This window comes from Plectropomus leopardus, chromosome 15 (assembly GCF_008729295.1).
Source record: "Plectropomus leopardus isolate mb chromosome 15, YSFRI_Pleo_2.0, whole genome shotgun sequence".
Classification (NCBI taxonomy): Eukaryota; Metazoa; Chordata; class Actinopteri; order Perciformes; family Serranidae; genus Plectropomus; species Plectropomus leopardus.
In genome coordinates, this window is record NC_056477.1 from 8,658,304 (window position 1) to 8,681,384 (window position 23,081).

Sequence of the window (23,081 nt, forward strand, 5' to 3'; positions counted from 1 at the left end):
TCAAGCCTTATAATCCCATGTAAGATTAAAGTTAGCCAGGGAGGCCTGGTGTACAGTTGCTGCTGGGAAAGATATGGGTTTAAAATCAATAAATATGCTCTAATAGACTAAATGCACTAAGGTATGTGGGTGTAGACTTTGATTTGAAACACACAAAAGTCTCAAGCCAAGCTGACAAGTCTGTTAGGCTCAGCCTACTTAGACACATTGGGACTTTGGGGAAAATGCAAATATCTGCATGCTATGATACAATTCAGTGCTGATGTTTAGCAGCCATAATGTTACCATGTTCACCCAACATTTTCCAATTGGCTCTAAACTTAAAGAACAGCTGCTGATGATTGTTAAGACTTTTGCAAATGTTTTTTCATAAATTAGTGCATTGGACAAATTTGAAGGAACATGTCTACCAATTTTTATTGTAATCCAGCCAATAATTGTCAAGACATAGACTATAAAAACTGCACATGCCAACCTAATGGTGGTGCTGAGAGAAAAGTCAGGCAATCGTCAAAGTCTTTAGAGTTCACCCGCTGGGGTTCATGAATTTATATTTAGTATTTTCATCGCTTTACCTCACCATCACACAGCCTTACTCTTTGGCACTACAGTTCTCATACGCCACTGGTCAGCTGTTTGGGTGAGAAAGTGCTGTAAGCAGCTGTTACACGATCCAGCTGAGGCAAAACTTCACAATGAAAACCTGAGCATCCACTTAGACTGGTACTGTATTTTTTTTTTTTGGTAGGCCTTTTTTAAAGTGGCTAAAACACTTTTTAATATCATCCCGGGGATGCATACAAGACTTCTCAGGGAGTCAAAAAAAAAGTACATGATGTATGTGTTTATTCATGATGTATGTGTTTCTCACTCACCTGGCATGCTTATGCCAGGTGAGTGAGAGACTAGAGCTGTCCACTTCCTGTCCATTCACCCAAGTTGCATGTGTTTTCAATGGCATGAGTTAATCCAAATGTTACGTAAGAAAGCTGCTATCTGGAGAAAGTAATCAAAAGTACTGTTGCAGCTTGCAGCTCTAAACTCTAAATGATATGACCCGGACACACACACACATCAACACGGTCAACTATATTTACATACAGCTGAGGAGACGAAGACAGAGGAAGAGGAAAGGGACAGCTCACCTTAAGTAACCCTGCACACAGGCCAATCAGCTTCAGTTGGCTAACTGTGATTGGATGTCTGACGAATGCAGGATCAACACTCTCTCTCTCTGAGGGACAACCCCACATATCCTGGAGATCCCGCTCCATCCTGGGATTAGATGTGACCTTTAGGAGCCACTGAAGGACTCTGTTGTCTTTCCTTTCCTTTAAAGTCATAGATAAAACTTCCCTGACTGCAGGCTGGTTTAAACTGTATTTGAAAATCTTGCTGGGAATCCACAGAATCTGGGTCCAGCTGTCCAAATTGAGAGGACGGTTATTTATCTGGCACCAAAATCTCTCAATGCTTACCAGATATCCTACTAATACAGATGAAACCTTGTCCTGTTAGGATTATTGTGGCCTTAATTTGGACTACAGGTTCCCCTGTTTTCCATACACTGCAATAGAGAAGGTCACGGGTCAAACTTACAAAAAGGAGGTTCTTGATAGTGAGAGAGACGGATGGAAAATAATTGCTTTTCATAAAGAGTGAGAGGAGAGACCAGCCGTGTTAATCTGTGTCAGTGCTCTTCTATTCTTAGCCAGTCCCATCGGCCAGCAGAAATATGATAGACACACGTGATGACACAAGTCCTGATAAATTTAGAGAGCGGGTCAGTGAACAGTGACAGAACCCCCAGACCGGCGCTAAACTCCAGATGTCTGGACTGCACAGTATGCGAGTCTTTTATGAACGAGCTGTCTAGGAAATCTTCTTCATGAGCCTTTTTTTGGAGGATTATTGCCCTGCATTCAACCCCCTGCTATCAAAACGTCATTTTTGAATACCAGTCGCTGAACCTCATGTTGCAGTCAGTTTAGATAGACTTTACATCAACTGCATGTTTATTTGAGCTCAGATGTTAGTTGATACTGAGTAGAGGGCTCCATCTAGTGCCTACAATATAAAATACAAGTTACGGCCAGCCTGTTGATTATGATTATGAAGGGGTCATCAAAGCTTCTTAGAGGATCATGTGGCCCTTTTAATTTTAAGGAATTTAAAACAAAAAAAAAAAACAACCAAAAAAATTTCAGGTGTTAGATTTGACATTCATAAGTCACATAAGGACTCTGTTGTCTTTCCTGTGCTACTGAACATTGTGAGTAATAGATAACACTTCCTTCAGACTTATTTGAATTATTTTAAAGTAATAGTTCACAAAAAATGAAAATTCAGTCATAATTGACTCACCCTCATGCCAATGGGAGGTAAGGTAAAGTTTTTGATCCAAAAAACACAGCCAGAGTTTCACAGGACAAAGGCATTGCAATCTAACGTCCGTATTTGAAACCACATTAAGTGGTAGATCATTTTATAATGCATCCAAACCACAAAGGGCATTGTCTTTTACTGCCTTATCTTTGAATCAATTATAGTGTCTTTTTAGCATGACACTAACTGAAGATGCAAAGCAGGTTGTGAAAGTAAACTATGCCCTCATGTGTGCTGACTCAACAGGAATAATGTTAAATGAAGAGTTGATCTGCAGGAGACAAAAATATTTGAAAGCATTAGAGAATGTCAGAGGCTACTGCAGTCTCATCTGTAATTGCCTTTTTTTATATTTCAAATAATCACATATCATCTGAATTTTGTGTTTTTCTTTACATATAAAATACATTTCCAACATAAATTGGAGCACAAAACTTCCCCAGAATGCAGGAAATGATGTGAGTATTGCTGAGAATTTCCTGGGGAGGATATGACAATGCAGCAATGTCAGTGTTGAAGTGAGACCTACACCCTAGATGTGTTTTAGAGATACTAAATAGAGGTGGCACACCCAGTTTGTCTGATGCACATCCGCTTTTTTTTTCTTTTTCTGGGCTACGCTAGTGCAATAAAGAGAGGAGATTGGGCCTCTTGCTTAGGGACTTTTGGCCTCATTGAATTAAACCCTGTCCTACTGATTTGCATAAACTCATTTAGCATAAAATGAACCACTTCCTATACAGCAGACATTGTTTGACAAGGTTTTTCCTTAAGGCTTTTTTTGCACGTTTGTGATCAACAAGAGGTTAAGTATTATATGGCATTACGATATACATTTTATATATAGTTTTAGTATTTTATATACTTGTACACAGTTTTGGTATGTGTTTCCTTTATCCTGTTTCTTGTGATACTGAAAAGAAATACTGTCTCTTGGTTTATGTATTCTTTCTTACAAACTAAAAAAGAAAAAAAACACCAAAAATGTTCACTTGTTCAAAAACTATTAACTGGATACAAAAACTAAGATGCAGCATCTCACCATGACCTTACAGTGTACGCACTAAGTCAACATTTGTCCTCCGCTGTCTTATCTTAACTTGTAAATATGTGAGTTACTGGCATCAACAAAAGAATATTCCCAGGAAGTTGTGGAAATGAATTTGCGAAGATTTCCATTTTGCACTGCCACCACACAGTGGCAGTGCAGGCCTGGTTAAGTTTTGTGTCTGTCTGAAGCAGATCAGAGTTTATAGTTGAAGAGGGTTAAGATGATTCTCTTTTTTTTCAGTGTCTGGTTATTTGGCGAATCTGACATATTTACATTCATGTGAACATATTTGGACCACTTTATCAATGCAAAGAAACAGAGGGAATCAGAGTTGTCATTTCCAAAGACTCATTCATGCCTTCATCTCCAGCAGGGTGGACTGTTGTAACGGCTGCTTATCAGGGGTCCCAAAAAGTTTCAACTTCACCACAATCATAATGTTTTAACAACTCCTGTTCTTAAATCTTTACACTGTTTCAACTTAGTTGTTGAATAGTTTTCAGTAGTGATGGTGGTTTATAAGTCACATACCAACCAGTGGCCAAAATCCTCTGATTAAATCTGATCCTAAGAATATACAACCAGAGGGTCTCAACTCCTTAAATTTGAAGCATCTTACACCTTATCACTGCACTGTTTCTATATTTGTGGATTAATATTATTTTTGTCTATTTGCATTTTAATTAATTTCCTCATATTCCTTTTTAAAAAAAAAAAAAAAAAAAATCCCAAACCAAATATATTCTCTAACTTTGTTTCAAAATGCTGTAAATGCATTATATTGTCATCATTGTTAACATTCATTGTAGTCCTTTCTGTAGATAATATAGCAATGGTTTGAAAGGAGGCTACTGGTTTTTGAGAAAATGCTTCATTTCATTTTGTATTGACATGGTCAAAGTTATCTTAAGATCAAACAAATATGTCCGCTTTACCCATTCAAAATTTTTTAGCTGACTCTGACTGTAACATGTCAGTTTCTTCATGTGCAGTATGTGAACAAGTGTATGGGTTACCTCTTTCAACTGCAGAATCTTTGCAAATAATTACTTTGCCAACCTTTTGTTTCTCTATTCGATCATTGCAAAACATAAAATGTCACAAGTGTTTGCTGTCTAGGCTCCAAAATGGAATGAACTCACCATCAACATCAGAAACAGACAGAAACACTCATTTGTCTGACTGCACCTTGGCCCATATAATAAAAAGTAAAAAAAATCATAGATAAAAAAAATTTCCCCATCTTCTATTGTCTCTAACTTTATAATTGAAGTTGGTTTAGAGTAGTGGGCCTTCTTGTACTCACATCATTAAAAACACTTACTTTAAGTCCCCCTTTAAGTTTGGTTAAAATTATCAGCAAAATAAATGTAATAGAATGGAATTGAATGGAAAGGATTCAGTGTATCCTGAAAAAACTACCTGCACATTTTTTCCATTTCATAGTTAAAAAAACCCCAACAACAACAAAAAAAAAACAGATTTTATTACCACTCCGCGATGGGTCTCCCAATTTCCTGTCTGAACATTTTTCTCTTTATTTGGAATCGAAAAATCATTGAGGGCGAGCCTTCATTTACAATTATGTCAAGATTAACAAACAAACAAAAATAACAGATAGAAAGACATACAATCAGTCAATATTATTAACTTCAGTATTAGTTAAAACATGCACAATCAGAAGTAAGAAGCTTAACAATTAAAGATCTAAAATGACCATAAGAAACGGGTTCATGGATTTTTAAAAGGCCTTGAAGTGAGTTCCAGGCGGATGCTGCAAAGAAGCAGAAAGCAGATCTTCTGAGCTCAGAATGAACTCCAGACACCTGGAGAGTAAGCCAGTCATTAGGCTGAGTGTAATGTGCTCTGGAGGACCAGACTAGCATGGAGGAAATGTAAGATGGTAGCATCCCACTAAGTGCTTTTTAGATGAATAAGTAAGAATGCAAATCATGTCTCACACAGAGAGAGGACCATCCAACCTTTTTGTACAGGATGCAGTGATGAGAATTGTGAACATCATAACACTAATATTTAAAAAACACAAAAAAAACAAACTAATTAAAAAATATATAATTTCTAAATGTAAAAGTCTGGGCAATCTAATATTTTAATATGAGATGAAAATTCTTGAAATACTTTGTAATGATATTTTTCACTCATCAGGCTCCTGTTATTCCTCTGCAGATATTAAAAATACAATATCTGATCCCGTAACACCTAACTGTGTTGCCTCCACTCAGCAACATGTTTATTGTCTGCTCTCTACTCAACTCCTCATACAGTTTGGTTGCTGAATCAACAGCATTGTTGCCAGGTTGTCATGGTGTCTGATTGTTGAGTATCATGTCACGCGCCCCATCACAGCCGGACGTCTCCCCGAGCCTGCAGCCGATCCCATGGTCGCCATGACATTTACCTTGGAAACCACAAGAGGCTGGCAAAGACGAGGGAACCAGGAGAAGTTGTATCACCTCATGTCATAGTGTTTAATGCAAAGTTCCCCATGATAAAAGTGATTTTAAGGGACATTTTTTTATCGAGTTTCAGTAGTTGATGAGTGTTTCTTTATTTCTTGATACATCTTAAAATACCTCACATGTCATGTTTTCCAATCAAAGTTAACCATACACTCAGCAGGTTTATTCCTGCCTTCTCATATTCAGACATAGAGCATCAAACACAAAAAATATTAACACAAAATAAAAAAATTTAAAAAGCAGTTAAATCTGTCCTTATGGCTTATTTTGAAGCTACTTTTGAAAGTGAGTGAATGACCAGCCACCCCAGTACACGGGAAGAAGTATTCAGACCTTTTTCTTAAGTAAAAGCTGAAACCCATTGTGAAAGCACTGTGTTACAAGTCTTGCATTAAAAAATAGCTTGAGTAAATACAGTTGAGTATTAGCAACAAAAAGTTCTTGTGGAGTGTTAAATTATTAGATTTTTCTTCAAAATTGCATTGACAGCGAGCAATGAGATGTTGTCGATGTCAAGGTGAAGGTAATTTCCAGTATTTCATATACTTTTAGGTAGTTTAATCCTTAAAACTACAAAAACAGTAAAATCTATACTATTGATTTTGTATGTATAATCTTGATCTGTAGTAAATAACTGCTAAATATAGCTGTCAAATTATTGCCCGTTGAAATGTGGTGGAGTAGAAGTATAACGTAGCAGAAAAGCACATGTACCTCAGTTAAACATAATTTCTGAGCCCTCTCTATTACATTGTGGTAGGGCAGGTTCTAAATTTTAATTTTATTTTTTAAATATGTTCTAAGACAATTACTGATAAATGTACCTTGTACTTTGTAATGTTGGAGTACTGAAATGCTTCTGCAGCAGATTTCAAAGTGATCATAATGTCTGTGGCTATAATTCTACATATGTTTTTGTGATTCAGAGACTTGTTTTGGATGTGAGCTCAAATAGGCTAAAACATTTGGATAAGAGGTGACCAAGCCAGGGCCCCTACAGGATCCCAGAGTCTCCAGGGCTCCAAGCCCTCAGGGGCAGGAGTCTGAAAGGGAAAGCCAGGGAAGGAGAGTCCGAGGCCAGACTCGCTAACACGCCAGCAGGGGGTCTCATCACTCTCTCCACACTTCTGCTGTCAGGACTTTTGTTTCAGCAACATTACTCACTCCCAAGGCCCTGCCTCCCAGGTAACTACACTGCTGAGCTGGTGCTGCTGCAGGGAGGGACAGTACTGCACAGCCCGCACAAAATGTTGATTGATCAAGAAAGACATGTTTAACAGCTCTACAAAAACACAGCAAACGTTAATGCTCTCCAGCACTCAACAGGCAGCACTGACTGTCAGAGTATCTGGGAGCCAAGGAACACTTCCTGCAAGTTCTTCACCAAAATAAGACTTCAGTACCCAAAATTTAATACACTCTCAAACTGAAACAACCTGCTGCCCCAGCACTGCAGACCCATCACTCTCTTCTTCTCTGGTAGGCTCTACACATGCCATCACGAGACAAACATTCAAAGTTTTTTAAGTTGAAAGCAGTTGTTGCTCACTTTAAAACGCTGTATTTAGCTGCTGTAGCCTCTTTGATCTGGTATGAACAATAGTTTTTAATAGGTAGCCTAATGCTAGTTAATGTTAGCACACCATATATGTATACTGTTGTATAAAAATCACATTAAGCAATCAGTTCACTGACTTAACTATTCTCTACTAGTGCCTCTAATTAACATATTCTCATACATATGATATTGTCCAAATTAGCGCCCCATAAATGGCAGTCAATCCTTCACGTAAAGTTACATAATTAATGTAAAGAAACAGAGGTTATGTTTTGGCAAGTAAAGTTAATGTGCTAAGGTTTAGGAAACCGTCCTGTGTTTCATGATCCACCAACCACCTAAACTCGCCTACTGGTCGGTACTGCTTCCTTCTGTGGTACCATAAAAGCAATGATTATGTGATTGCAGCCCTCCAAAACATGTGTGTTATTGCTGACTCATCATTACGTCAGATGTGTAAGAATTTGGGTGCATTATGTTTTGTAGCAAAGAATATGAATAGTGTATGAAAACAGCTGCTTTGTTACAGTCACTTAGCATTTTAGCGAAATGCAAAACAGTAGTGTTGCATTCAGCGTTATCCCATAGCTTGTAGCTGCAGAGGATGCTCTTGCATCAAATTTTACCCTATAAGATGTTTACATAATTTTGTCTACATAATGTTATTTCAATTTACTGCTACAGAAATTAAGACATGGAGCAGTTTATTATAATGCAAATAAATTCCAATTTCCAAACATCAAATATGAAAATGCCAAATATTTAATGGTTGTACCTTTAAGGGGAAGATCTCAGTCTTAACTCTGTGCAGTTTTATTACTAATATGATTAGATAAGAAAATAAGAGAGATTTTTCACTATTCTGCATCAACAAAGCAAATAATACGAGTTCAACTTTCGAAGAACGTCTTATTTTAAAACAACATTTGCATAAATCAGAGAAACATTATTTTGTCTTTGAGTAAAAAAAGTTTGTGCTCTCTTCCCCTCAGATCTGTCTCCGCTATAATAACAGGGTGCAGATTTGATTTCAGTTGTCACAACAGAGCTACTCTTGTGTATCTGAATCTTTCACAGACCAGAGATGGATTTTAACGATGTTGTGTCTTCTGCTTTCCTTCACACCTTTCCATTTACTTTCACTGACGATTCAAATTTACTGCTTACCCCCTGGTGTCATGGCATATAGCAATAAAAAAAAAGAAGAAGAAAAAAAAAAGCCCAAGTCAATAAACAAAGAGGTAACATGTTGCACATTCTTGCAGGAATCATGCTGTGTTTTTTAAATGTTCTCATTTTTTGTTCTAAATGTTTTGGCATTTACTCAGTAATTATCTATGCTTTAATTCTCATCGACCAAATTTGAAATACCCTGAGTAAATATGATTGTTTACCACATTTTGCTGTTTCAAGACTCTTATCAATCATTTCCAAACAATTTTCCTCAAAAACAGAAACTTTTTTTCTCCCCTCTGAAGAAAGTTTGATTTTTACACATTTCTCAGCTTTGATATATAACACCAATGTCTCCCTATGTTATGTTTTATGATTGCACTATATAAACCTACATTTATAATCAATTCTTCCATAGACATTTATGTTTGCTATCTCTCCAATTTGACATGCCAGTTGTTTGTTAAGCAGCAGAGTTTATTAAAAGCTTATTTTACCAGGACATCTCTTAAGATTCATCATCTGTTTTTACAAGAGACACCTGGCCAAAATGACAGCCTTGAGAAGATTTTACAGAGTTGTATGAATAGTTTTATTTGCATTCAACATTATAAAGATCTGAGAGGCATAGGTGGGATACCCTATTTGACAAGACAAATTTCATTAGGAGACACAGCCTTTATATCAGATATTCAAACACCACACTGAAAATGTGTTTTATAAAGACTCTAATTATTTTAATAGTCACTTTCTCTTCTTTATTGTTCAGAAAAGACTCAAGGGACTCTGAAGATCATTTGCTACTGATGACTGAATTAGGAGGAAGCATTTTAAGGATGTGGAGTTTACCAAAAAAGGCTTTAAAGTGGTGTAAAATGCATATTGGATTGATTGGAGAGATATTTTGTTATCATGTGTTATTTGTGAGGGTGACCTAAGAACATAAACACCCTGTCTCTTAGAATAAATAAATAAATAAATAAATAAACTATACTGAGTGTTTTCTCCCACTTTATTCATTCATTAGTACAAACACACGTAAAACATATGGCAATTAAATGACAGGAGACAGCATGCATAGAAAAAGAAAACAAAATAAGAAAATAAGAAGAACACTAACAGAAAGGTAATAGGGAGGGTAGAAATGCATAGTTCTTGGGGCATCACCTTGGAAAAAGCCTGGATATTTCTATCAAAAACAACTACTGTTAGTGCCTCAGCAGCCGGAAACACTGTGACGAGTTGCAACAAAATACTCATGTTTGGGGGCTAAAAACATGCTAGAAAAACAGCCATGGGTTGCTAAAAAAACATGTTTAGGGGCTACAAGGCAGCAGAAAAACATTACAAAAACCCATTTTGGGTTCCTTAAAAGCTACAGAAAACACAGCAATGACTCACTAAAAACGAGCAGTTTTGTTCACTGTTGGTCTTGAATAGTGGTCTGCAGTGGTCTGCAGTGGTCTGTAGCGGCCCGCAGTGGTGTGGTCTGGCATCTCACCTCGGCATCAAATACGGCCACCTTTAACTCCAAAAATCCAAGATGGAGACAGCCAAAATGCAACACTTGAAACTTCACAGAAGTCCACAAACCAATGGGGGACAACAGGGTTGATATGTCCAATACTTTATACAGTTGATGGTTAAAATATGTATTCTGAGTGTTGCCTCTTCTTCTTGCTCAGGTTGTTTTCATACTTTTAGCATGTATTTCTAATTATAGATATTGAAGCTCAGTCGGCCAGTGCTTGAGCAGAGCCCCTCTCCCCCCCCCAAAAAAACATTCACATTGTTTAATATGTTCCCAGTGAACGCTGGCAGACAGACGCCCACTCAAGATTGGCTAATGTTCCTGTTATTCCAAATCAAAGTGCTGAAGTCTGAGTGAAGTCCCAGGTCACTGATGTTAAAGTCAAGTTGCAAGTATTTTATGATTTTATCAAGTCAGGTTCAAAGATTGACAACTTGAGTCCTCTGACGTGCATTGTTGTGCACAGATTGTTCTGGCTTTATACCTGCGTTATGTGCACATACATTGGTTTGGAGATAGAGAGAGAGAGAGCTGCCTGCTAACGTGAGTGCTGCTCCACCACCTCTCCCTGTTTCTGGGTGCAGCTTTGTGTGCCATCAAAAGGCCCTGAGCAAAGAGACATGAGCCTTAATTGTTGTGCTTTATCAGGGGGATAAAGGCGGGATGGGCATCAATTTAAGACCTTTTATTAGACTACAAAGTGTGACAGACTGACGGAGAGATAATTGGCAGTGAGGGGAAAGGAGGATGGGATGAAAGAGGAGAAGGATGGAGAGACGAGGAGGAGAGGGGACGTGGATGGAAGTGTGTTTAATCAGGCAGTTGTGGAGCGGAGAGGAATGGGAGACTTAGTAAAATGAAACTGTTGAACTTGCTCCTCTGGTTGAAACCAGATTGTTTTGCAGGAAAATAAAATCAGTCCATCATCCACAACTAAGATCCAGCATGTGATCAGTTTTGTGGACAAAAGTTTAGTGCTCAGTTTTTAAAAAAATGATTTAATTGAATCCTCATTTTTGAAGTTGATTTATTGGGTCATCTTGTGAGTGATGTGGACTTTTTCTGTGCATCATTATTTTTAAATATTTAATTTGTTAAATTCTTTAACCCTTTTAAACTTGAGCAAATGGGCTTTCAAAAGTCATGGAAAAGGGCAATGAACAATGAAAAAAGAAATGAAATCCAAAAATTTGCAAGAAATTAGTAAAAAAAACACAAGAAAATTACCGGAAAAAAATGTTTAATTTTTTTTGTAATTAAAAAAACAACAACAATGAGATGATCTGGAAAAGTGCTTAAAACTGTAATAACTCTATAACAGATTTTAACATGGAATTGTGATCATTGTAAACATGGCTTTTCCCTAGCCTTCTTCCCTGTACATGTTTTCATGGTTTTTGAAATAATCTACAAAGTTTTTGCAGTTTGTAGAACATTTCTCACCAAGTTGCTTATTGCCTATGTTTTTTTAAGAAATGACATCAATTTGTTCAGGGTTAAAAGGTTTAAATACTTTTGAAAAGCCTTCAAAAGCAGCTCAAGAAAAACGACGTCACTCCAGCTTTCAAAGGGTTAATTAACAAATAAATTGTTTGCCATAAAGCTCAGACACTTGCCAAAGAGGCGTCGCAGTTAAACGCCTCTCCTCGACATTTTGAAGGATTTCCTGAATTTAAATGTTTGCAGAGTTAAGAGTCAGCTACTTGTTGGGGTGTTATATGTGTGTTTTAAGGCTTTGTGTAGTGTCAGGATGCACTGGCTGCTCTGTTTTCCTGCACGCCACAGCTTGTTAATGTGGCAGGATAATGTTGGCCTCCTTCGATTACATCTGAACTAATGTGTTTGTCTGATTATACTGTGGCGATATGAGGACTGTAAAACAAAAGCTTAGCATCATTTCCAATCTGTCCTCTACGCAACACGCTAATGACATCATTTAGTTTTGATGCATGTTAAAAAGTGCCAAAAGAAAATGCTAAAAAAAATTATTCTTTTTTCATTCTGTCTACCTAAGATGCAGTTCACTCTCTCACTGTCATTCTCACAAATCACACACAGTCTGATCACTCCTGAGTTCACACACTGACGGTGAAGCCCTGAGCCCCCATCCCTCTCCTCTGCTCTCCACCCCTGACATGAATATATGAGTGTTTTTATGTGTGCAGTGAAAAGGCGCCGCTGAGTTAAGTGGCCTTGTTGTATTCTGCTCGGGCTCTAACGGCTTCCAGTGGGGGGTGTGGATGAGAGTGGTGGTGGTGGTGGCGGTGGAGGTGGGGGTGGATGAAGGAGAGGCCTGCAGCACCATGCCTAATCAGCCTTTCTCGCCAGGGTCAAGACTTTCTGTCTGGGTCCGCGGTGCTCCCTGCCACCGAGGACTCGCCCATTCATGCGCACAATGTCCCTGTCAGTCCCGACAACACTTCCTGCCTCTGCTGGCTCCAGCCCTCGCAGGGATACACAATATTTCACAGCTCCCAACAATGGCCTGTCTGCCTGCACCCACCATATGGTTACTATGGGCCACAATATTGACACACATCACTAATTATTCAAAGAGATGAGAGAGAGAGGAGCGAGGGAGCTGAGGAGCTGAGGAAGGCGTCTGCCGCTCCGTTTTCTATCTGCAACGAGTTGTGAGTCTACACTTGCCTCCCCCAATATTTAAATATGCTCAAAATGTCCCCACAAAATATTGATAAATTACAAAAAACGCTATGATATGACAGGCTGTCTGAAATGATTTTATCAAATGAAATAAATTGTAACTAAATGAACCAAATTTCCATTTTTACTACTACAAGTTCTGTTATACTGGTGAACTGAAGGTCTACATTTGGTTTGTCCAAGTGGTTATCCTGTCCTACCTCAGCAGCCGTTTCTCAACTGCTGTGGATCAACATGCTCTCAATCCCATCTCGTCAAACTCTGATGCTCGGTCAAAGGATTTTGGCTTTAGACATTGAAGCACTGAGGCACCCTTCAGCTGCAATATGAGATGCAATGGGCTGCAGCAGATTTTGAAACTCAGGGCAGCTGCTGTATTATAAAGAGTAAGCAAGTCCAAATAGGCCAAGTGATTCAAACAAACTCTGGACTTTCACCTGGGAGCCTGCAGTTCATTTCCTTTGTGAAAACAGAAGTCAGTAGAGTTATTTAAAAAACAACATAGTGCGCCAGTATGTGTAGCGAGCCTGTTCTCATTCCAAATTAATGAGACGCTGATGCTAAGAGCCACCTTTCGTGGCAGTATGATCTGTCAGTTTATGTATGTTTATGTATTTTGAAGGGACACAATGCATGCTGTCCCAGAACATCAACAACAGATGCAGAAGGATGCATACTGTGTAACATGTAGACGTCAGCAATATCTGCCGACATTCGACGAGTTGGAATCTGAATGTGTTGGTGTAGCGTGCAATTCTTGTGATAAATGTGCGGTGATGTTACATTAATAAATTTCACTTCTTGAAGCAAAACCATGTTTTTTTGCTAAACCTTTCCAAGTACTTCCTAAAACCTAAGGAAGTAAACTTGAAAACAAAGTTTTTAACCAACTCTAAGTTTATTTTGAAACAAGGCTGTATGCACTGAATGAGCATAAACTGTACATTTCCTGTGAAAAAAACAGATTATTTTGAAAAGAAACAATGCACATAATGATCATAAATCATCACTCTGTCCCTGAACATCCAAATCTGATGCTGCAGGGTACCTTGAGTGTTATAGTTTGACACCGATCGCCACTGCCCTAGTCGATATTTGTAAAGTGCAAAAATGGGTTGTGTTGGTAGGCACAATTAGTGTCAAACACTGTACCGTGTCTTTATCTTATTGCTTTCAAATGTGTTGAAAGGTAAAAAACAAGCATGTAATGAGTGTTAAAGTGTCAATCACTTAACTGCCTCAGTAGCTCACTTGTTGGAGTATGCACATCATGTTGACTGAGTCCTAGTGAATAAACAGACCCCTGGGGGTGATGAAGTGATATTATATTTCATATAAAAAATATTGTTAATGAACATTTTTCTTGTTTCAAAACAGCTCCAATGTTTAATTGGCTGCTTTCCAGGAAAAAGTCTGTTTGGGATGCTTTTGGTTTGAAGCAAGAGAAAGAGAGAGAGAGGATGTGATCCATATTGACGGTGCTTTGTGTGCACATGAGGACATCTGGGCTACAGTCTATAGGCATCCAGCACACCTCGTCCAACATATGTCTGTCCTTATTCCCGCAGGAGCTTCTTAACAGCGCGGGAAATATAAATGATGTGACCTTTGACTGCTGCCACAATGCAGATGAACAGAAAAGAAAAAGTAGATTCAGCAGAACATTTGATTGTTCTGTGGTTGTTTAGAATTGTTTCTTTTCATACCAACATCAGCTGTGGTGCTAGGATTTTACTGGTAACATGCAAACTATCAATCCAACAAACCCAAATAATGCAAAACTCTGTTATGCAATTGCAATCCAATATAAGGAGGGGAAGTATAGTGTTTGATCTAGCCATCTCACACAGCTGGCCAATTTCTGTGTCCTGTATGTTACAGCGTACAGTAAAACAAAACACAATTGTTTTCTTTATTCTTGTAGGAAAGTCAGCTAATTACCTGTTGTCTGCTCTACTGTGAAATTGTTCCTTGATTGTTTAATTGAGCTTCAGTGTGTTATTATGGTTTACCTAATGTTGAATATTATCTATGAAACACACTAACGCACTAAAATACTTTTTTCTTCATCACAGCCTTGGCAGGAGGGAAACTTGTTTTCAAAATGACTTAACCACTTACTCTTGTATTAAAATCCGAGAATTAGTTTCAAATCCAGCAGATTTTAAAAACTTTGCATTTCCACATTTTTGTGGGTCATTAAACCACAGTGTCAACAAGTGATAATTATTGTTTTGGGGCATGCTCTAGCCCACTAACAACAATCTGCACCTGATGTCTTTTACATAACAAATTTAGGGAAATCAATAAATGTTTACATTGATTTCCTTCTTTGCCTTCTATGTAATTATTGTTTTCATCCTTGAACTAAATCCTGCTGGGCTGTTTATCTATATAGCTAAAAGCAAAGCCTCTTCATATAACTCAATACGAGATGTGAGATCATATGCTGTGTCTCAATATGTGTTCTTCTGTAGTTATACATGCCATTTTGAGTACATAGATATGTATGACAAAATGCAGTGTACTATCAGTACTTGGTAGGTGCACCAGCACCACTCTAGGAGTTGGTGTTGGATGCTACACTTCTCTCCCTTAAATTCTCACCAATTTGGCTACTTTGTGAAATAGAAGGGACCATCAAACTGGTGAAAAAGCACAAAGCTATCACATGATGATGCACTAATGATTTTATGCTTTGATGGATGTGGGATGAAAAAGTGCAGTTTGAATGGGTTCCGATGGCACATTTTTTGCGCTTACCGGTATAAATGTAACAATTTTGTTTAGACAGTGTATTTTAGACTTATTGTTGGAGCTGAGTTGGAAATTCAAAGATTAAACAGAAATACACAATCTTACCAAAATGTATGCCATATGTATGAACACTGCCAAAATGATCAAATTAAGAATGAAAGTGCGTGAAATGCACCCAAACAGTCCCTAAGAGTTAAAGTGATCATTTAAGGCTATTTCTTAGATGTTAAACTAAGAAAAATGAATGTTACTCGAGAAATGAAATTTATTTTGATTATTTTTTTATAATATTGAGCAGCACATTTCCACAGTTACTGTGCTTGTAACTTGCACACCTAATTGAAAGTGTCTCTCATTTGGCATCCTCTTTGCACCCTGAACGTCTGCACAAGAGATAATGGCAAAACATAAAGCAGATTTTGAGATATTTCAGTTCGAACCAACATCTTCGTCCATAATTAACAGGGAAACGAAATGTGTATATCAACAAAGGAAATGCGCCACATTAGGCATAAGCATTAGGCATGAATACACTCTTCCAGTCTCTTCCCTAGACATCCTATTAACAACCCTCTCCCTTGAGTTACTCTACTCAATTTCTCACTACTGCAGATGCCCCAGTCTGTCCCAGTCAGGCTGCCCCCTGAGTGGTGGGAATGTACTCCTGTGCAGCAGGCCATGACAGGCCCATGTTGGGACAGGCCTCAGCGCTCCACTCCACAGAGCAATTGATTGACAGGCCTCACTGAGGGAGGTGAGATTCCTCATCTGTCAGTCAAAATGCCACCGGAGATGAAGACGCGTTGTAAGGGACTCCATGGACTGGTGACATGTTATGAGCCGTCGTTTCCCCCTCTCCTCTTCTCCCAGGTCCTTAGCAGCCAGGTAAAGTTAGCTTGTTGGCTGAGAGTGAAGGTTGCCACAGGTCCAGATGTTCCTGAGGTTTCCGATCCCTCTCCCGGCTCACTGTGATGTGCTGTGCCACATCTGTCTGGGCAGAGGTGTGCCATATTGCTTCCCATCTGCCACATGGCACACCCACGCTCACACACACACAGAAACAGAGGCACACACATGCAGCGTGCCCAGAAACTGCCCATTTTAACCGGGGCCATAAATAGTGTAATTCATGGGTGTGAAACAGCGGGTTTTTAAGAGCGCTCAGAGGAACGGAGCGGAGCTGGAACCTTTGGCAGCTGACGGACAGATTTTCTGTTCCTGGTAGCCACATGAAACTCTGTGAACTGCTCACTGAACACACTGAGATAGGGAGGCGATGAAGACCTGCTGGTACAAGAAAATGAGCATCTAACCATCTTTGTCTTTCTCTTTCTTTCCCTTTGAATTTCTCTGTCCTTGTGCGTCTCACCATCTGTCTCCTCGCTCTGTGGCTCAGTCTCTTTTTCCTGTCTCTCCTCTGTCCTCTTTTTGAGCCAGGGGGGCAGTATCGAAATGAATGTCACCCCTGTCCCAATGTTACTTAGGGGAAATTGACTCCTTAGCCTCGGTGCTGTCGGCGGCCATATGCTGATGTTTTCATATTCCAGAGAAATGAGGAGAGGGAGTCGTAAAGACTGCTAAAGTCAGAATTACAACCCTGGCTACCACTGTTGAGGAGAGGGAGAGGCCCCTTCTGTCACACCTCGAGCGCTGTTAAAGCCCCAATCCCTCAGTCCTAGAAAGTGCCATGGGCTTCTGAAGTACCACATTAACACTGCCTTTTCATCGAAAGTTAGACACTTTTTTATGTCGCTCCATTGGCAGGCTTTTCGGTCTAATTCATGGCTTGCAAGGCAACATGTTTAGCTTCTCGTTCTTATTAAACATTCACAACCGGGTGGAGGACGAGGCGCGGTTTAGTTGCTCTGCTGATTGCGGCTTTAGGAGACATCACTGTCTTCCTCAGCACGGGCCGTAGAGCTGTAGGCAGTGTTTCCAGCTTATCTATATTTCATGCTTTTATCTGCTCTCAGCGTTTAATTAGGCAGTTAGCAGCTCGTTAAATTCTATTGAGAGCAAACTTTTACCTCGTTGCAAAGTTGTGCTGATGTTGAGTTTTTCCAGGCGATGGAGGATTTTGATTACCTTGCATCCACAGTATCACGAGAAGTTATTGAGCTATGTTGTCTTCCTGGTTTAGCACCTCATTTCTTCCAGGGAGAATATTTTCTTCTGACAATATTTTCTTATTATTGAGACAGATGGAGGGATAAATAGTTATTAAAGCAACTGGAGTCTTTAGTAAACCTTCTATCACACGTGTTTGAAAGAATTCGAATATTTTAACCTCATTGCTGTGTTCATTTGCAAGTTTGGGCCCGTTATTTTACACTTAGATTCCCAAGATACCAGAATTTAGCAATTATTTAGCAAATAGCACTGCTTTGTCAGTGCTTTCGGTGTTTGAGCATGACACCAAAAGCCACCTTCCGTGTCCAACTGGAATGTACCTGGACGCCATCAGATGTGAACGTGCTTGGAGAAGTGGCAGCGCTGCATTTGTTGACATCACAATAACGGGCTGCATCATCTCACCATCTGCATTTGTTAGCGTAAACAGCTGTAGCAGAGGGACACCTAAAAAAACATGAGTAAATGCGAAAGGTCACCATATGATGCGCTGGGATGAGAAGTTAAATGCAAATGTCAATTTAATGTAGGATACTGACGACAGATGATGTTAATATTTTGGTTGTTTTAAGTTTTGTTGTTTAGTTACCAAAATTCAGTGTTTTCCAAAAGTCTCGGGCTTGCGTCATTATAACAAAATAAAAAAAATTGCTTAATAGCTCAATGGCTGAAGAAAAAAACCTTATGTAATATACCAAGTTGGCTTCAACCTCACTCCAAAAATGCAACAATATTCTGTCTGTATGTTCTGAGACATTTGATTTTCATTGTTATCATAAAAAAAACAGATTATAGCTGATTTTGCATTCACATTTTGACATATACGTTTAAAAAAAAAAAAAATTCTAACAGCTTTTACAACCATTTTACACCTGCAGTTTCCCAGTTCATGACCCCATATGTACCACATATGTATATGCATTTGTTTTAGTTATTCAAGGACAGAAATGAGTACAGTACAAGTTACTCTCAGTTGTATGTGCCGTAAGTTTCAAGTTAAAATTACCTGGACTACGACTCTTGCTCTGGGAGCAGGTTGTTATTCGGGGTTTGGTGTCCTTTCTTTGCTTTGGTGTTATGGGCCACAGTTAGCAGACGGACTTCCAAACCAAACTGCCAACCTGCTGCTCATAACGAAATGACAAAATGACATGTGTTGACCTCTGGTGTAGCAGAGAGAGAGACATGTTTCGCTGCCCTCCATGGTCCGGCCTGCAGCAACTTTCCAACACGAGGCCTGTCAGCGGACCTGTGGGTCCCATGTGAGCCAATCAGGGCTGTTATGTAAGTGTAGGGTGTTTGAAAATGGCTGTGGCCGGCCACTCAGATATGGCTTGTTGCTGATAATCGGTGGCGTGGCGTGGTGCGGCGTGCGGCTGACAGATGCCTGCTCCAGCTGGTACAGGGGGGGTTTATCGCCCGGTTGGAACGCAGGTCCTCACACCCCTCCACTGTGCTGGCCACCGTCGCCGTGTTTAATGAGTCACGAATTGCCTGTTTGTCTTCTGCTCCCTGCTGTTTCTGCACTCCCGCTTCCAGAACAATCCCTGAAACACATGCTGCTGCGCTCCGCAGAGCAGCCAGACAGGCAGGCTCAGCCAAACTGTTGTAAAGAACAAAGTTGTCATTTTTTATTTCTTCCTTTTTTTGTCTTTTTTTCTTCTTGGGTGTTCATCTAAGAGAGGGATGGCTTGTTCTGTAATAAAGCTGCCTTTTCAGATGCTGTGCCTGACCTCGCCAATATGGCTACCCCGAGAAACCAGTGCCCATTTGAAGCCCCTGACAAACACATAAATGGCTCTATAATTGGGCCGCTTTGTTGTGCGAGGTGCTGGCTCATCTGAAAGTGCCGTTCAACACTTTGTGGTAAATGGAGTTACATTATGACAACACATGGCAGTTGCTAAAGGAGCAGAAACTGGCACACTGATAAGACATAAGCAGGTGGTGTTGACACAGAAATGGTTTGTTTTAAGTCGCTAGAAAACCACAATTTGAGAAAAAAAAAGAAAGTTTTTTGCGGCAGCTATAGCAGATCACAAATTCATCTCCAGGCCAGCGACAGAGCTGTGTGACTCGACAAGAGAGGAAGGATCTGCCTCGCAGTCCAAGTAAACACACAGAGACGCTTGGATGACCATCAAATGGACCGGAGCATGCACACACAAACACACACGTACAGAAGGGGTGTTTGTAGCCTGTGTTAGGGGATGTTCTGCAAGCTGCCCAGAGCTTTGCCTTAATCTCACCTGTTTAATCTGCAAGGTTGGGCGACAGCTTCTGTAGCAGGAACAGGTGGCTCAAACAACTGCTGCTGGACAAACTTAGAGAGGCTGTTCTGGAAAAGTTGATTAAAGCCCCGATCTGATTTTTTGAGCATATTAATTGGAAATTTATACTGTTATAATCTTGAGGAGAAACACTTTGATGGAAAAGAAACTTTTCACACTTCTTTGTAACACACCATGGGTGTTTTTTTAATAGGAAGTTTGTCAGAAAAATAGTTTGATTACTGTGGAGTGCATTTATGAGCTGGGCTTTGAGTTAGCTTTAGCTCAAGCTTTATCACCCCTTTGTCTTGTTACCTGTGTCCAGTGGTGGACGAAGAATAAAATAGCGCCTCTCGAAAATACTCTGTTACAAGTAAAAGTCCTGCATTCAAAATGTTACTTAAGTAAATTAAGTATAATCAGGGAAATGCACTTAAAGTATTACAAGTAAAAGAATCTAATGCAGGGAAAAAAGGGAAATAGGGGGGAAAATGGAAAACTTAAAATTATATAAAATTAAAAAGAAAACTATATAAAAACATATAAACCCCCCAAAATTATAAACAAAATTGAAAAAATAAAAAATAACCCCCCAAAAAACTCAATAATATTTAAAAAATAGAAAAAGACTTAAATGTTTATCAAAAATAATTAATTTTATGTGAGTCGACTGATTAAATAATTAACAACTGTTGCAGCTGTACTGATATAAACTCTTTGGTAATTTTAATTTATAACAAAACATCATGTTTTATGAACTCCTCTTTTTTATGCAAAAATATTAATTTGTCAAGTAACTAAAGTTGTTAGATAAATGCAGTGAACTAAAAAGTACAACATTTTCCTCTGAAATGCAATGGAGTAAAAGTATAAAGTGATGAAAATACTCAAGTAAGGTACAAGTACCTCATATTCATACTTAAGTACGGTACTAAGGTAATTGTACTTAGTTACATTCCACTGCTGACTGTGTCATATGGAAAACATCTACATCCAAACATTACTGCACCTTTCCAGGATCAAGACGCACAGAGTGACTCCGAGTGAAGAAGTGAGAACTATCCGTGGAATCTTGGCAGCGTCCGGATTCGGCCCAGTGCCGTGAAATCCTCATTCGGCGGGGCTGCTCTTTGTGGCCGGCTCTGGGTTCTCAGAGTGGCATTCTTCTCATTGTACAGGTCACCGAGACAGAGGCGGTCGGCCTGAAAAGATCCTCGGTGGGGGGAAACAATGGCTTAAGGCAGCCCATAAATGTCTCCTGTTCGGCTTCGGCCCATTGACTCTTTGCCTCCCCGCCAAGCAGGGCCCTGTCAGACCAGCCCCTCTCTCTAACAGCTTAATTAGCAGAAAGAACGACGGTGTCAGAGCCTGTTTCGACTGAAATAAAAACAAGAAAAGACCCAAAAGCTGCTCTCTCCGCCTCTCATTGTCCTGGGTAGCCTGTGATAACAGAGCTCTGACTTTTCTGTTCAACTTAGTACAAATAAAACAACATTCCTACACTGTTTCATGAGGAGCATGACGACCGACAGCAGAGGGGGAAGCTCTTGGCTCTGATCATGTCATTTAAAAGGGGGTTTCTGATTGATTGTTGTGCTTATATGCAAACTTTGACACAGTTTGTTAACATTGGGCAATATGATTTTTTGGAGTGTTTTCTGTGAATTTTTTGAAAGTGCAGAGAGATAATATGCATTCCAGAGTGAATCCTTTATTGAAGGCTGTCTGGGCTGAAGGCTTTGCTACAATCTCAATATGATTTTCATTTTTCATGATAATGGTGATGGCGATGATGATAATGCAGTTTGCATTGTGATGCTAATGCGAGTTCCTGGTGTCACGGAGACTGTGCGAAAGAGACGCTGCACTAGTGTCCACCACCCTGGCTTTGAACCCTCTTTTGCTCTTCGATGTCTGACTGACTGATGGATCGTGTCCGACTGACTGAAACGCTGCGTCTGTCATTCACTTTGTCCTTCTACTTATGTATTTCTGTCAATCACTTGGTTTCATGTGTTTCAATAAGCTTCAATATACTTGCTTTTCCAGTTTTGTTCAGATAAATTGGTAAACATAGTCCTCTGGCATGTCTTCATACCTCCACATTTATTATCTGCCTTACCCATTAATCTCTCTGTCTGTTTGTGCCCCATCTTTCCATATCTCCCTGCTGTCATTCTTTGTGTCGTTTCTTTTATCTGCGGTTCACATCAAACACTGGCACCAGATTGATTCTCATGTGAACAAGGCTGCAGTGGGGGGCCAGGGACCTCTTCCCTGCGCTTTGAAGCTCCTTTCCATCCAGTTCACTGTTTCACAGACCCCCCCACTCCACGAAACACACACACACACACACACACACACACACACACACAGAAACACACATCTCCTGACCGCTTCCCACTACCACCTTTGTCCACTGAGTAAAAAATTTAAAAAACACCGACTTGTACTTTGCCATTTGTAACGCAAACAATCCCATTTACACAATTTTGTTATTGCATCAGGCAGAAAACCACCCTAAAGTCCTATTCACATGGGACTAGTATAAGGTGGGGACTTCCAGAAGTTTGTAATAATTGCAGGGGATGTCTGGTGTGATGGTGTATTATCAATCACGTGCGAATCGGCAAAGTAATTTGTAAAGTATAAATTCCAGGGAAAATTGCCTACCATATTTTGACAAACACAGAGATCACGGGATAATATTAGTCCAGTGTGAATTGACATGTGCCGTTTTGCCTCTGTCCCAGTTGAGGAGGTTGAAGTGGAAATTTTAAATGAATGTTTTGACTGCATTTTGGTTGCAAAGTCGAGAGGCTCATCTAACAACATAACATGGAAACCCATTCACAGAAAGAGCAAGCTCAAATCCATCAGAACAGTGAAATCTCAAAAGTTGATGAGATGGATGACATGTATGGCAGCATGCAGTAAGGAACTTTTTTTTCTTTAATCTTTCAACAGGCTAAGAGTAGGGATGGATTTAAGGATCCCAGGATGTTATGTGGAGTCTTGACATCATATTTGGGGAATAATATCAGAAAATCCAAGTAACATACTGGCATCGCTTATCCCGTGC